The sequence below is a fragment of the Sceloporus occidentalis genome, unplaced genomic scaffold, assembly GCF_023333645.1.
Source record: "Sceloporus occidentalis isolate IW3139 unplaced genomic scaffold, rSceOcc1.0.p SCAF_44, whole genome shotgun sequence".
In the NCBI taxonomy this organism is placed as follows: domain Eukaryota; kingdom Metazoa; phylum Chordata; class Lepidosauria; order Squamata; family Phrynosomatidae; genus Sceloporus; species Sceloporus occidentalis.
In genome coordinates this window covers 1,677,725-1,691,155 of record NW_028317024.1, presented here as the reverse complement: position 1 = coordinate 1,691,155, position 13,431 = coordinate 1,677,725, and positions in this window count along the sequence as shown.

Below are 13,431 nucleotides of genomic sequence, written 5' to 3'. Positions count from 1 at the left end.
TAACCTGTAGCCCCCCTGTAGCGACGCCACTGGTTGGAGCCACTCCCCAAGGTCATGAGTGACAGCCCCAAGTGCTCCTATCACCTTTGGGACCACTTTGGCCTTCACTCTCCACATCTTCTCTAGTTCTTCTTTCAGGCCCTGGTAGATCTCCAGCTGCTCATACTCTTTCTTCCTGATGTTGCTGTCAACACTGCTATCCCCTGGGCCTTGTCTACGATGTCGGGTTGACCAGTACCCTGCTATTCTCCACAACCTTCTGTGGAAGTGACCTCTGTTGCCATAGTAAGCTAATTAACTCTTGTTCCTTTGTGTTTTCCATGCACATTTTACTAAAATGTTCAGTTTTCCAGGATGTAGTGCCCTAGAACCAGGGTTATTATTCATAATAAGGATCTTACATCAGACTTCATATAAAATTCATAGCCTATTTTAACTAATCCTTCTGTGCTGATTTTTTAATTTTTTTATTTTTTTTTTTACTTTTTACAAAACTCTCCTCATTTGACCTGTTTTGACTTAACAGTATCAGTCACATCCAACTGTAGCACACAGAATGGCGACATCAAACACGAGATCTGAGACAAGTACGACTCTTGTCAAACCCAAATTCAACCACAGTTAATGGTACTCAGGTCATGTACATAAAGTTGAGATTAAATCAGCCACTTTAATAAACATTATATCATACTTTGGTTAAAATGATACGCTAGCTGACAAGCCATCTCAGACAGCATCAAGACTCTGATTCCTTTACGGAACTGACAGCTTGCAAGTCACATAAAGTGTATGTCCAGAAGACAAAAAAAATGCGCTACAATGAACAATATACTTGAAAAAAAAATTCTATTCAAGTTTGGCAGATGATGGGCTGCAAAGGCCTCAGGTGACAGCGATACGGCAGATTAGAGTCAGCCATTCAGATGCAGTGCAATCAATGGCACCTCTGGATTGCTTATTCAGTTTTTGATAGCATTCTTTTCAAATGCAAAGCAAAAGTGCATTAGCACACAGATAATATCTTTTTTATGTGCTTTAAACACATATTGAGCGTTTCAATGATTTCTGCTGTTAAATTGTGGTAGGTTTTCTCACAGCATAGCTTAGTGTATACAGACTGACAACTCAGAGATGAGTGAATAATAGACTCTTGTGGCAGGGCCTTATTGTGTATGAGAAGTAGACTGGCCAGTTTTCCTTCAGCAAGGAGATTAAACTTGCAGGTGTTTTTCATCTTCTTATAATAAGGCCTTTTCTTTTATGGTTGTTAGGTATGTGTCTGTGTGTATGTATATGCATATATATATATATACATATTGCATTACATTACATTTATTTATAAAGTGCCAGCAGATTCCGCAGCGCTGTTACAGTCAGAAGAACAATTTAGAAACACAATATATATATATATAATATTTCCATGCAAAACTCATCTCCAGTGCATGGCTGCATTATTGAGGTGTTTTTTTAATATGTTTCATTGGCACTGTTGTTCAAGCCCTTCTATTTTATGCCGGTTTTTATTTAATCAGCCTGTATAGCCTGTATAGCCCCCCTATAAATGTGCTCCCTATAAATGTTGGTGCACAGAAAAAAAGCCTGCGAATTCACAAGAATTTAGCAAACAATTAACATAGGATTCCTATTCAAACTAATCTCAGCCATGAAATAGGGAGTTAGTTGCACCCTACCTTGTAGATCAAATAGCTGGACATTCTAGAAAAAAGCTAGGAAATTTGTAAAGCTCTAAAACTCATAGACAGCATTAAGGCGCTTGATTATATGACTTAATTATAGTCTAGCACTGGGCTATAAAATTATAATTTTTTATTTAAATAGCAATTTGTTAATATTGTTTACTTGTTTTGGCATTCACATTTTTTACAACTATTAAATAGAAAATTTGATTTTCCGATTACTAGAATAAGACAAGTAATAGGTCATAACTGCTCTGAAACCATGTTGTGAATAAATGCGGGGAAAACATGACCACACTTTTAAAAATGATTCTAGACATTTGCCTTTAAGTGATCAATCATCAGTCGCTGTGTGTTAGTCCTCTCCCGAATTACACCTTTCAAAAGCACTGACATATAACAATGTAAAAAACTTGTCAATGGTAATTGGCTTTTAGACAGAAATTCGGGCATCTCCTTTTCATCTGCTAAAATGTTATTCTAAAATGTTTTCTATACTAATCCAATATTACCATTACAAAGATGTTTTTGTTACAAATCCAAAATTACCATATGTCTTTACCTTAGTATAACTAGAAATGGTACAAAATTTGCTGCATTTTTTTTTTGTATATTCTGGAACTCACTTCCAAAATAAACCAAAATAAATCAGACAGATAGCTCCTATATTTCACCTATTAATCACAGCATTCAAATGCCGGGTCACCTTGTCTGTAGAAACATCATGTCTTTAGCCAGTCTCCTAATGAACTCATGTTGGGAAGCTGTCGCTTACCAAGTCACAGAAAAGTAACATGACAGGGGAGAAAATAAAATGAAATAATAAAATGTTTACTCATTAGTGGCATATCTAGACTTCTGCAAAAGCTAAATAAGGAGATCATCATTATTTGAAAAGGAAGGTTGCCCTAAAACTCAGAATTTGTGGAATGCTTAGAACCTGGATTTTCCTTAATGATTGCCTTGTAATTGCAGTACAATACTGAGTGATGAGGACAGTTATTTGTCACAAGGCAGGACACAATGTATTAAAGCCCAAAGGCAAAGATAGCGGTACAGGGTGCACTATTGACTCATTGTCCTCTATTCTCCAGATAATGACCACGTGGGATTATTGCAGAACAAAGAGCAGGAAAAAGTGTTCTGTCTCCAACTAATGAAGCTCTTCTTCTTTTGTAATGTTAAATCTTTTTTTTCTTAAACTATAAAGCACCCATATATCTTTCCAATCCTCACCTTCACACCAAAGCCAGTGTCATTGTTATTTTATCCTTTGTTAATTATTACTGAATATGTGATAGCCAGCAATATATAAAAACGAATGTATTTCACTAAGCATTAAAGTTAATGCATTTCTTGATATTGTAATATGTAAGAAACAGAGGTGTACTATTAAGTACTAAATAAAGCATAGTCAACCTTCTAGAAAAACATATAAATGTAATTTATATTTGCAGTGACTAAAAGCCAAAAATGAACACCCTATCCTACTGACCGGGGGGGAAATAATTTAGACATTCAGAACTCAGCAGACACATTGGAACACACCTCAATAAATGTTTGCACTAAAGATGCCGAAGGTGTGGCAGATGAATTTACAAAACGTTAATTTGATTGTTATATATAACCTCTAAGAGTGTAGGGTGATATCTGACCAAAGAATAAGTTGACTGACATGCAAGTACTACTTTGGGAAGAGCAATACAAGCACAATGAAGAAAATAAAAACACTGGACTTCAGAACGCCTACTGCTTTGGATTTTTCTTGAAAAAAGTAGATAAATCAAAAATGTATAAGGGTTTTATGGAATAGAATGGAAGGCCCTAAAATGCAGTAGGTACTGATCTGAATGGGGATAGGCAACGCGTAGATGCTCTGGTCTGTCTCCATTGATGTTTGGACAGACAAGTCTTGTTGACCATCGTGGTAAACACTAGACTTGTGCATTCGTCTTCGGTCGAACATGAAAACGAACACGAAGAGTGCGTTTTTGTGTTCGTTCCGAAGACACACCGAAGAGAAGACGGCGGCGGTAAAACGTAGGCGAAGACGAAGACACACACCATGAAGATCTTCGTGAGTGTCTTCGTCTACCATTCTCCCCCCCCCCTTCTAACTTACCTTGTCTTCGCGGCATCGCGGCAGTTCCCGGAAGTGGAAATCCGCAGGTTCGCCGTCACGGGTTACAGGGCAGTGCGAATGAGCCTATTGGTCGCCTACAGGGACCAATAGGCTCACTCTCACGGTCTTTGTAAGTTAACCCCTGACAGCGAACCTATGGATTTCCAGTGGCATCTGCAGGGTAAGTTGCAGCATTGGGGTTTTAAAACCCCAATGCTGCAACCTACCCGGCACATCCCACGGGTCTCCCTCCCTGTTCAATTAGTTAAATGTCCGTACGAGCGACTTTATTGGTCGCTCGTACGGACATTTAACCCGGCACAGACTAACTAATTGAACAGGGAGGGAGACCAGTGGCGTCTGCAGGGTAAGTTGCAGCATTGGGGTTTTAAAACCTCAATGCTACAACTTACCCGGCACATCCCACTGGTCTCCCTCCCTGTTCAATTAGTTAAATGTCCGTACGAGCGACTTTATTGGTTGCTCGTATGGACATTTAACCCGGCACAGACTAACTAATTGAGCAGGGAGGGAGACCAGTGGGATGTGCCGGGTAAGTTGCAGCATTGATGTTTTAAAACCCCAATGCTGCAACTTACCCTGCAGATGCCACTGGTCTCCCTCCCTGTTCAATTAGTTAAAGACCAGTGGCATCTGCAGGGTAAGTTGCAGCATTGGGGTTTTAAAACCCCAATGCTGCAACTTACCCGGCACATCCCACTGGTCTCCCTCCCTGTTCAATAAAGTTGCTCGTACGGACATTTAACTAATTGAACAGGGAGGGAGACCAGTGGGATGTGCCGGGTAAGTTACGGCACCAGGAGTTTAACGGTCTGTACGAGCGACCCTATTGGTCGCCAGCAGGGGGCTTGTCTGCCATTGGTTGATGACAAACGAGCCCCCTGCTGACGACCAATAGAGTTGCTCATACGTACATTTAAACTCCTGGCGCCAGAGCTGCGTTAACCCCGTATTAACCCCTTAACCGGGAAAACGAAGAAAAACCGAACACGAAGAATGTCCACGAATATTCGCCCGAAAAGAAGACAGGAACAGGCGAATATTCGCGGAATACGAAGATTTTTTTTCCCCCGAAGACGAGCACGAAGACAAACACGAAGAGCCCCCTGGTGCCCAAGTCTAGTAAACAGTATCTGAAGTTCGGTGGTACCTATATTTAAGTGATTTTGCTCAATCAATTCTAGCTATATATATATATATATTCTCTGAATTTCCAGTAGTCTCAATCTGCTTGTGTTATCATTTCACTTAATATTGTTTTTTAATTAATATTGTTTAATATTTAAAATGGTTTATTTCTAAAGTATCCCCCTTGTCTTCCTATGATGTTGACAGAACTGATAGATAGTAAGCAAATAATAATATACATGTAGAGTGGGTCAATGTTTATATTTTTTTTAATGTTTTTTTTTTTTAAAGATAAAATGCAAGAAATATTCTCCTTGGGATCACATGGAAATATAAAAGCTTGTGGTGTGATTTCAATGATGAAAGCTGAACAAAAGACACGCAGAGCATAAAGCAAGCACTCTGTTTGGCTCTGTACTTTGACACCCTAACAACAGAGAAAAAACACCATCATTATTCTAGACAGGCTTTTTTAATAGTATTTTAAAGCTGAGAATGTCAAGACGTTACTGTCACTCACTATCTTGCATACATATGATGCATTAGTAGCTAGAGGAAAATGAGGAAACCATGGGTGGTAATTTAATGCATCCCCAAACCCCTGTATTAGCGACAAGTTAAAAGACTAAACATTAATCTCTGTCTGGCTTGTAAAACATTGATAGATAATTGTTGGCAGTAGTCCAGCTGAATGTAGCCATCTGTACCTTCAATCAAAGTGTACCTCTCCAAAGAAAATGGAAAATTGAGCAGTGTCTGCATCTGTCTAAAAGTAAAGTACATGCGCCGGCAAATATTCACTTCACCTTTTAATACAATTGAATTCAACTCACTAGTATTTCTTAACAAAGGTAATTTGGCTTTAAACACAAGTTGTAACAAGAAGTATTATTTCCTTACATTTTAGCTGAAATGCAGGGATTTTTTGCATGTACACAGATCAGTTAATGTCATCAATAATAGTGGAATTATGGAGAGCTAACTTCTTTCTTTTCTTTCTTAAGCCTCTACAACACCTGACCGGTACTTCCGCTGGGCTTCTATGACTGAGCACCGGAAGGTCACGTCACGCGCTCCATCATAGAAGCCTCGGTAGAAATGCCTAAAGCAGCGGAGGTTGTCTGCGTGCATCGCACAGACGTTCACCGGCTGCCAGAGAGGAGGATCCAGGTTCCCTGCAGCGCTGCGGGGATCTGGATCTTAGTCTTGTAGTCAGACTTCTATTTAAGGTCTGATTAGAAGACGACCTTGAATATAAGACGAGGGATATTTTTCAGAGCATTTGCATTCTAATCAACAAAATACAGTATTAGTCTTGTTAAGTATACAAAGACATTCAAGCCATTAAATAACTTTGGTTTCTCTGATAGATATATCCAGAGACGTATTTATCTCTAGTTCTGCCTCAATCCTTACTGAGGGCAGTGCCCTGAGCTGCCACCCCCATGGCTCCCATCTCACTATAGAGCACCAGGATATGACGTGATATCTGTCCACCTCATGTCTTAAAGGACACGCAATGCCTCTAAATGCGATCCATGGGGGCTTGTCAGCTCAAAACAGGCCTCCATAGGGTAGATTGGCCCTGTAACTGGCCTGTTCAGCAGCACATCGAGAGGCCTCATTATCCAAGAAGGTGATCTTCCCCCAGTTTTGCCCAGGGAACACTGCCCCCTGGACCCCTGGTCGTCACCCCATGTCACTGGATTTATCTCTTTTTTTTGCAGCTCTCGAAATGACAACTGTTGGACTGATGATATCAGCTTACGTCTCAGCCAATCAGATGAGACTGGACACCATCCAGGCAATGTTGTCTCCGAAGCTTTGAGGTAGGGTTTTGGTAAAGTATGGACACATACAAAGCAACATTATACAGTTATCATACAGCTTGGCTATACACTTAATTTACTTTCCGCTACATATTTCCTTGGATTATAGTACCCACTAACTACTCATGTCTTCTTACTTCATATCTATTGAGAGGCATGACCACAACACCTTATGAATTGTTAAATTATATGATAATCATTCTAGATTAAGAACTAATACCCATTCTTGGGGCATTGCCTCCATCTAGAGTTTTAGCTGATATGCTCTATTCACAATGTTTCACATAGGAACAAGGCACCATTTATCAAAAAAATCAATATATTACATCAAAATCACACCACTTTCTATGATTAATTCTGTCATCACTGCTTACATAGCAGTTTGTCTTTTTGAACAGGTTAAAAATGCTGATATCACTCTGACGTAATGGTGAAACATGTCTCTTAATTCCAGACTGATAAATGGATAATGAGCAGATGCGCTTTCCAGCTAATCAGGTTGAGACTCAGCAGGATAACTGCAATCTCTGTTGGCGTTCACCTCCCTTCAAAGAGTTTAATTAAAGAGCTTTTTGCTTGCTTTTGTTTCATCTGTTGCCAGAGTTTCTCTATTATGGCATCTCTTTTAGATAACTAACAATTTTCTGTGATAATCTAAGTAGAAAAACCTGCAGAGGGTAAGCTAGATGGCTTATAAATAATTTCCCAGTTTTCATTAAATAAAAGTAGAACTTGTTTTTCATGCATTCCACTAGCATTCAGGATGGTTGTGTGTGTTGTTAGTAGATATTTAAGCTTGGTATCATTTGAAACTCAAATTTTAGGAACTAAAATGTAATCAGTGCTTCTCATATTCTAGGTAGAGATGGAGACATGGATGCTGCATCCAGAGATGGGAACAGCTGAGTGGTGGTGGTGGAAGCATTTTATCCCACTGATTCTGGATTGTGTTGGCCAACTCCTGAGTCCCTTGGGTTCACCCTCCATAGTCCTAGTTTACACTGCTTTATGTAAACTAATTTTACAACTCATGTTTAAAAGCTGTTAGGCCTTAGACAAAGGCTCTTATTAATTGACCTTCCTCCACTAAAGTTGTAAGTAAAATTACCAATATTTACCAACTCCTTAGATATTATTTACCAGCTCCATCTTGTCTAGAAACATGCTTGATAGAAGGAACATCCTGTGACAGAGGGGCATAGGTAAATGCCCACATTGGCCACAGGATGAAATGCCTCTGCTTTACCATATCTGGGGAATGGCAGCATTGGACTGCTCCTGTTTTTTGTGTTTCATGGTTTTTGAAAATGGGAGTGCAACTTCCCCTTAAGAATGAAGTCCTTTGGGAGACAGATTAAAGAGGCTAGCATACAAGGTTTACTGTATCTGGTAGGAAGGAACAGTTAAGGGGATCATAAATCTCCATTTGACCAGACCATAGAAAGTGTTCCTTCTCCCTCCTGCTACATGACATCTTTCAAGTATGAACACAGAGACATGATGTCACATCCTGCACCTTAGGTTGAGCAAAGCTTAGGAAAGGAATACATGGGTCTGTGCCATTAAGAGTACAAACATCTACAGGATCAACAGGAGAGACCCCCCTCTTTTTCTGTGCTGAAACACACATCGGTGTTGGTCAAGAAAAAAAAGTATTTTTTTTAAAAAATCTGTTTCAATTCCCTCAAAAATCCCATACCCAGGCTTTATAGATAGCCAGTCAGGTGACAATGTCTTTATTATTAGATGATGTTGTATAACTATGCAGGATTCTTTGCAATACACTTCTCTTGGATAGCAATGTTAGCACTATAACAAGTGTTTGGTTGGTTAGAAGCTTTTGCCCCCCAAACACTATTGTTGCTTTACACAACACCAGTCTGACGGCTGCAACCAAAACACATGTATACAATTGTTAACCAGGCAGCTGCATGTAGTATTTTACATTCATTGCTGGGGGATCATATACACATTACCAGTATTTGGCCACTTTACTAAGCTGTAGTTTAAGTGAGTCATGTTTTAGAGGGGTGTGGGTAACGCACAGGATTTAATTATACGAAAAAATATCCAACACAACACTTTATGTTATGCTACAGTTACATTAACCATGACATTCAATAAAATGAAACATCTGGATGACGGTTTTTTTTTGAGAAACATAATCCCAGTCAGCGTATACTATGCTTTTAATTCTGTTAAATGCCTTATAGTGGTTCACTATTTCCATTCTACTCAATGTTATATTAAGCCTGGCGCACCAACCCTCCTAGAGCAGTATTTTGGCTTATGGCCATTAGAATTGTCTGCCCATTATCAAGTTATGAACTATGCATATATCCTCCACCAAGCAATTTGGAAAAGCTTGCAAGTATAGATATATTACTGATGATTTCAGCTACAATGTAAAATGTCTATAGTCATTTCTAACCTCCCATCCTAAAGTGCATCATGAAGTTTTTTTTCCTTGAAGCTGAGAACACTTATGAAAAACTGACCCTGGTAATAGAAACATGTTAGTGATAAGAGAATGAACCCTGTCTACTGATACCACTGCGACACAATAAAATATATTATTTTAAAGTATGTAAGCAATTGTTAAATAAACATAATCTCGTGTACCCTATTAAAGATTAGACAACAGGAGCTGTAATTAACTTATAAACCTGTACTCGGCATCCGGATCAAAGATAGGTTTGTCTGAGCCTACTGTACAGAACTACTTCTCGCCTTGGGGTTGGGCTGCAATCAGAGGATAGTGCTAATGTCAGTTCCAGTTTAAAGTGGTGGAGGATAAATGGGACCAATGCAGAGAATTACCAAATGCCATTTCCTTGCCTGGAGACCCTGGGAAACCCTGGCAAGTTATAAAATTCACAATGGAATGCCAGATTTGAGATCATCTTTCCTTGACTAATGGCATGTAACCACATTTCCTGTGCGCTGACATACAACCTAGGTAAAAAAAAAATTAAAAAGGCCAATTGCGATGATGGAAGTATTGGTGAAGATTCTGAAGCAGTTTATAACTGTATGGCTCTGTATATGTTTAGTTGACCATTCTTTCGGTATTGCTATTTATTAAAGCTCCGAACTGAGTGTTGCCGTTCATTCGATCCTATCTACAAATACTTTTTTTTTTCACAAAGTAATAAGAAGACCATATGTTATTTATTTATGAAGTAAGGACTGACTCACACATATGATTTGTAAAACGAATGCTACCAATTGAAACAGAATTCATGTGGGAATAATTCTGGAAACACACTTCGTCAGCCAAAGGGATATTTCCATCTTAGAATCACGGAATATGCCACAGCATATATGGTTATGTGCTCATATTAGTCTCATTTAACCGACTAGCATGCATTTGCTCTCCTTTCTCAATTATGCAGGGTTATATGAGGAATTGAGTGTTACAGAGCTTTCCAGCACAAACATCCATGTGGCATGAATTCAGCAGTCACTGATCTAAAAAAAATTAAAATCAATACATACAGGCATATGCACAACACACTGTATGGCTTTAATATAACATTGCAGTGTGGTTTCTACATTAGATTTACAGCACCTACAGTAATGAAAAAGCATGCATGTTGGCCAAAATGGATGTCAGATGAAGGACTTGATTCACTTCATGTAGTGAAAGGCAAGTTTTGCTCAGAGTTAACCCTGGGATGGGGTAAAACCTCATGGGAAAGTTGCTGTAACCGGGCCAAGAAGGAGAGGATGAAATGTATGAGGTTGGAGAAGAGAGGTTAACTCCATAAGTCTGAGCCAGAGGAAATGCTCGCAACTTTTAAATGTGGAAATGCAAGGGGACCCATTTAGAAAAAGTGAATATGAATCCACGCGGGCAAATACAGCCGGGAGTGTGAAAGAACAATCATGATCCAGGAATCTTCTCGGTCATTACACTAATATTGAAATGCCACATGTTGCTGAAATTGGAGGTAGCAGCAGATATAAGGATATCAAGGAACTCCCACCAATGACAAGGGGCCGCCCCCTGACGTCACTGGGCAGTCTTGGCCGCGTCCCGCAAGGGAAGGCTCCGGGTAGCCGGGTGGGGCAGCAGGATCCATTTGAATACCCCCTCATTTGGATGAAGTTCTTTACATTGTATGCATATGGCAGATGGGTTAATCCACTCATACACTGTATACGGTGTTGTCACAAAATACAATGTTTGGGTTTATTTACTAAACAGTTGAGTAGTCATTTAGGTTACGAGTTATATCGGCTGAGCAGATGTTAGTTCCATTTGCTAACCTACAGTTTTTTGGTGAGTGCATGCAACTTTTGTTGCAGATTTAGTCGTGTGGCAGTCCCTCTGCTACAAGCAAGCCCCCGGTGTCTCGCTGCACAATGGGCAGGTTAGGATCTCGCCTAAGGCGGCACCGAAGTTAAATACCACACTGATGCTGGTAGGGAGAAAATTGTGTTAAGTTACAAGTAGTGATTACTGGTCAGATGTTCTTCTGACACAGTGGTCAGTGGTCAATACATCCACACATGACATCCCCAGCCTTGTTATTAAGCTCAAAAGACTTAATGGCTTTGTGCATTTGTGATACATCAACCTCATGCATGATTTGGGCTCAACCTGTTGTGGCTAAAATATTAGTTCCGTAACCACAAACAAGTGGGTTTGAGCAATAATAGTCCCTTCTGCTACTTAAGTGTATACCCAATGGGCTTAATGTATAAGCCAACACAATAAAAAATAATGGGAATTGGAGAATAATTGTGCTCCAAAATAAATGAAAAGTGGCTTAATAATTACTCTAATATACAACTAAGTATCCCTGTCCCACTGCCTACACTATCCAAAGAGATTAATAAATATTCCAACTTCCTTGTAGTTGTACAATAATTAACTAATTATTTTAATTCTAACTTGAATGGGGATCACTAGGTTTTAGTGAAATAGCAATTATTTAACATGCAGGGTTTATATCATATCTTGTCTTCCCTTTTTATATTTTCTTTCACTTCAGGTTAGGACTAAAGAATGCTTACATCCCATATCACAGTGTAAAGGAGGAAGGGAATCTCCATGGCATACATTTAAATAGGAGTACAGAAGATTTATTATTATCCACCAGGCCTGGTATGTTTCTTAAACATGATTGGTGCTCAGCAGATGAATGGATTATTGAGCACTGTCTAGTATCATCTAATATGACCACCATCTGAATTTTTTTATCTATTACTGTATGTGCTTGATTATAAGACAACCCCCCAACATTTGAATATAAGACTACCTTATAGGATAGTTTTACTAGTAAATATTAATTCACATGTAAACTATTTTTTTTATTTTTAATAAAAACTATGATTGAGAAAAATGCATTTTTTGTTTTTATTTCCTTTTATTTGCCAACCTGCCCCCCAGCTAGCACATCTTCCCTCAGGCTTGCCATTCAGATATGCATTATACCCCCTTATATGCCACACTGACTACCTGATATGCCACTCTAACCCCTGATAAGCCTTATACCCCCTTATATGTCCATTGGACATCTGCGCGATGCACGTAGACAACCTCCACTTCTGCCCGGCACTTCCCTGGGGCTTCTATGCCGGCACTCCGTCATAGAAGCCCCAGCGGAAGTGCCCAGCAGCAGCGGGGGTTGTTTGCTTGCATTGCGTAGATGTTTACCGGCTGCCAGCAAGGAGAATCCAGGTCCCCTGCAGCGCTGTGGGGGATCTGGATCTTAGTCTTATACTCAGACCTCTATTTGAGGTCTGATTATAAGACAACCTCGAATATAAAATGAGGGGTATTTTTCAGAGCATTTGCTCTGAAAAAAACTCATCTTATATTCAAGCAATCAAGTCACCAACTCTAGGAACTCTGGTGGGCAGGAGCAGCATTGCGGCACACCCCACTCCCCGCCCACGTCCCCATTAAAAAAGTGTCCCCCCCCTAACATCTGCGGCATCGCCTACCTGCATCCTGCAAATGCCAGAACCAGAAAGTTCTTCAGTATGTTAGTCACTTGACAGGAGAAGCTATCCAAAGGTACATACTTGGATTGGATTGTTATGAACGCTAGCATGATCTGTTGCTCCTGTTATTAAGTGTTGTAAACTGGGCAGTAAGTGGGAGCAGCATTTCAATATAGGTAAATCATTGTTAAATTGGACTGAGCAAAGGCATACATGTGAAATTCCTGTGTGAGCTTCCTTGGAGGTCCTTCTGTAGAGTGAGCAGATATTAGGTGAAGCCAGCCAGCCAGGTAGTAGGTAGAATTGAATGCCCCACAACCCACACAGTATATGTAAAAATGTATTTTACGAGAAAGTTTTAAGAATATGTTCAGCTTTTAATTACCCTGTGTTTGGTGTCAGCTTGTGCAGTTCATAGGATGTGCTTGCCTCAAATAACAAATAAAAAACTGCCATCTAACTGTACATCACAGCTTCATGCATATTATGCATAAGTTTTCCCCTAAATTTAGCAATAGTTAGGAATAAAAGGCTGGAGAGCGTGTATAGAAATCACTGACGGTGAAAAACATTTCCTCAAACAAGGAAATAAATAACTCACTGGTGACCTGGAAAGTAATGCCAGGAAAAGGGCAAAAGACTAATCATAGCAGACATCCGGCACCAGATTAACTCATGC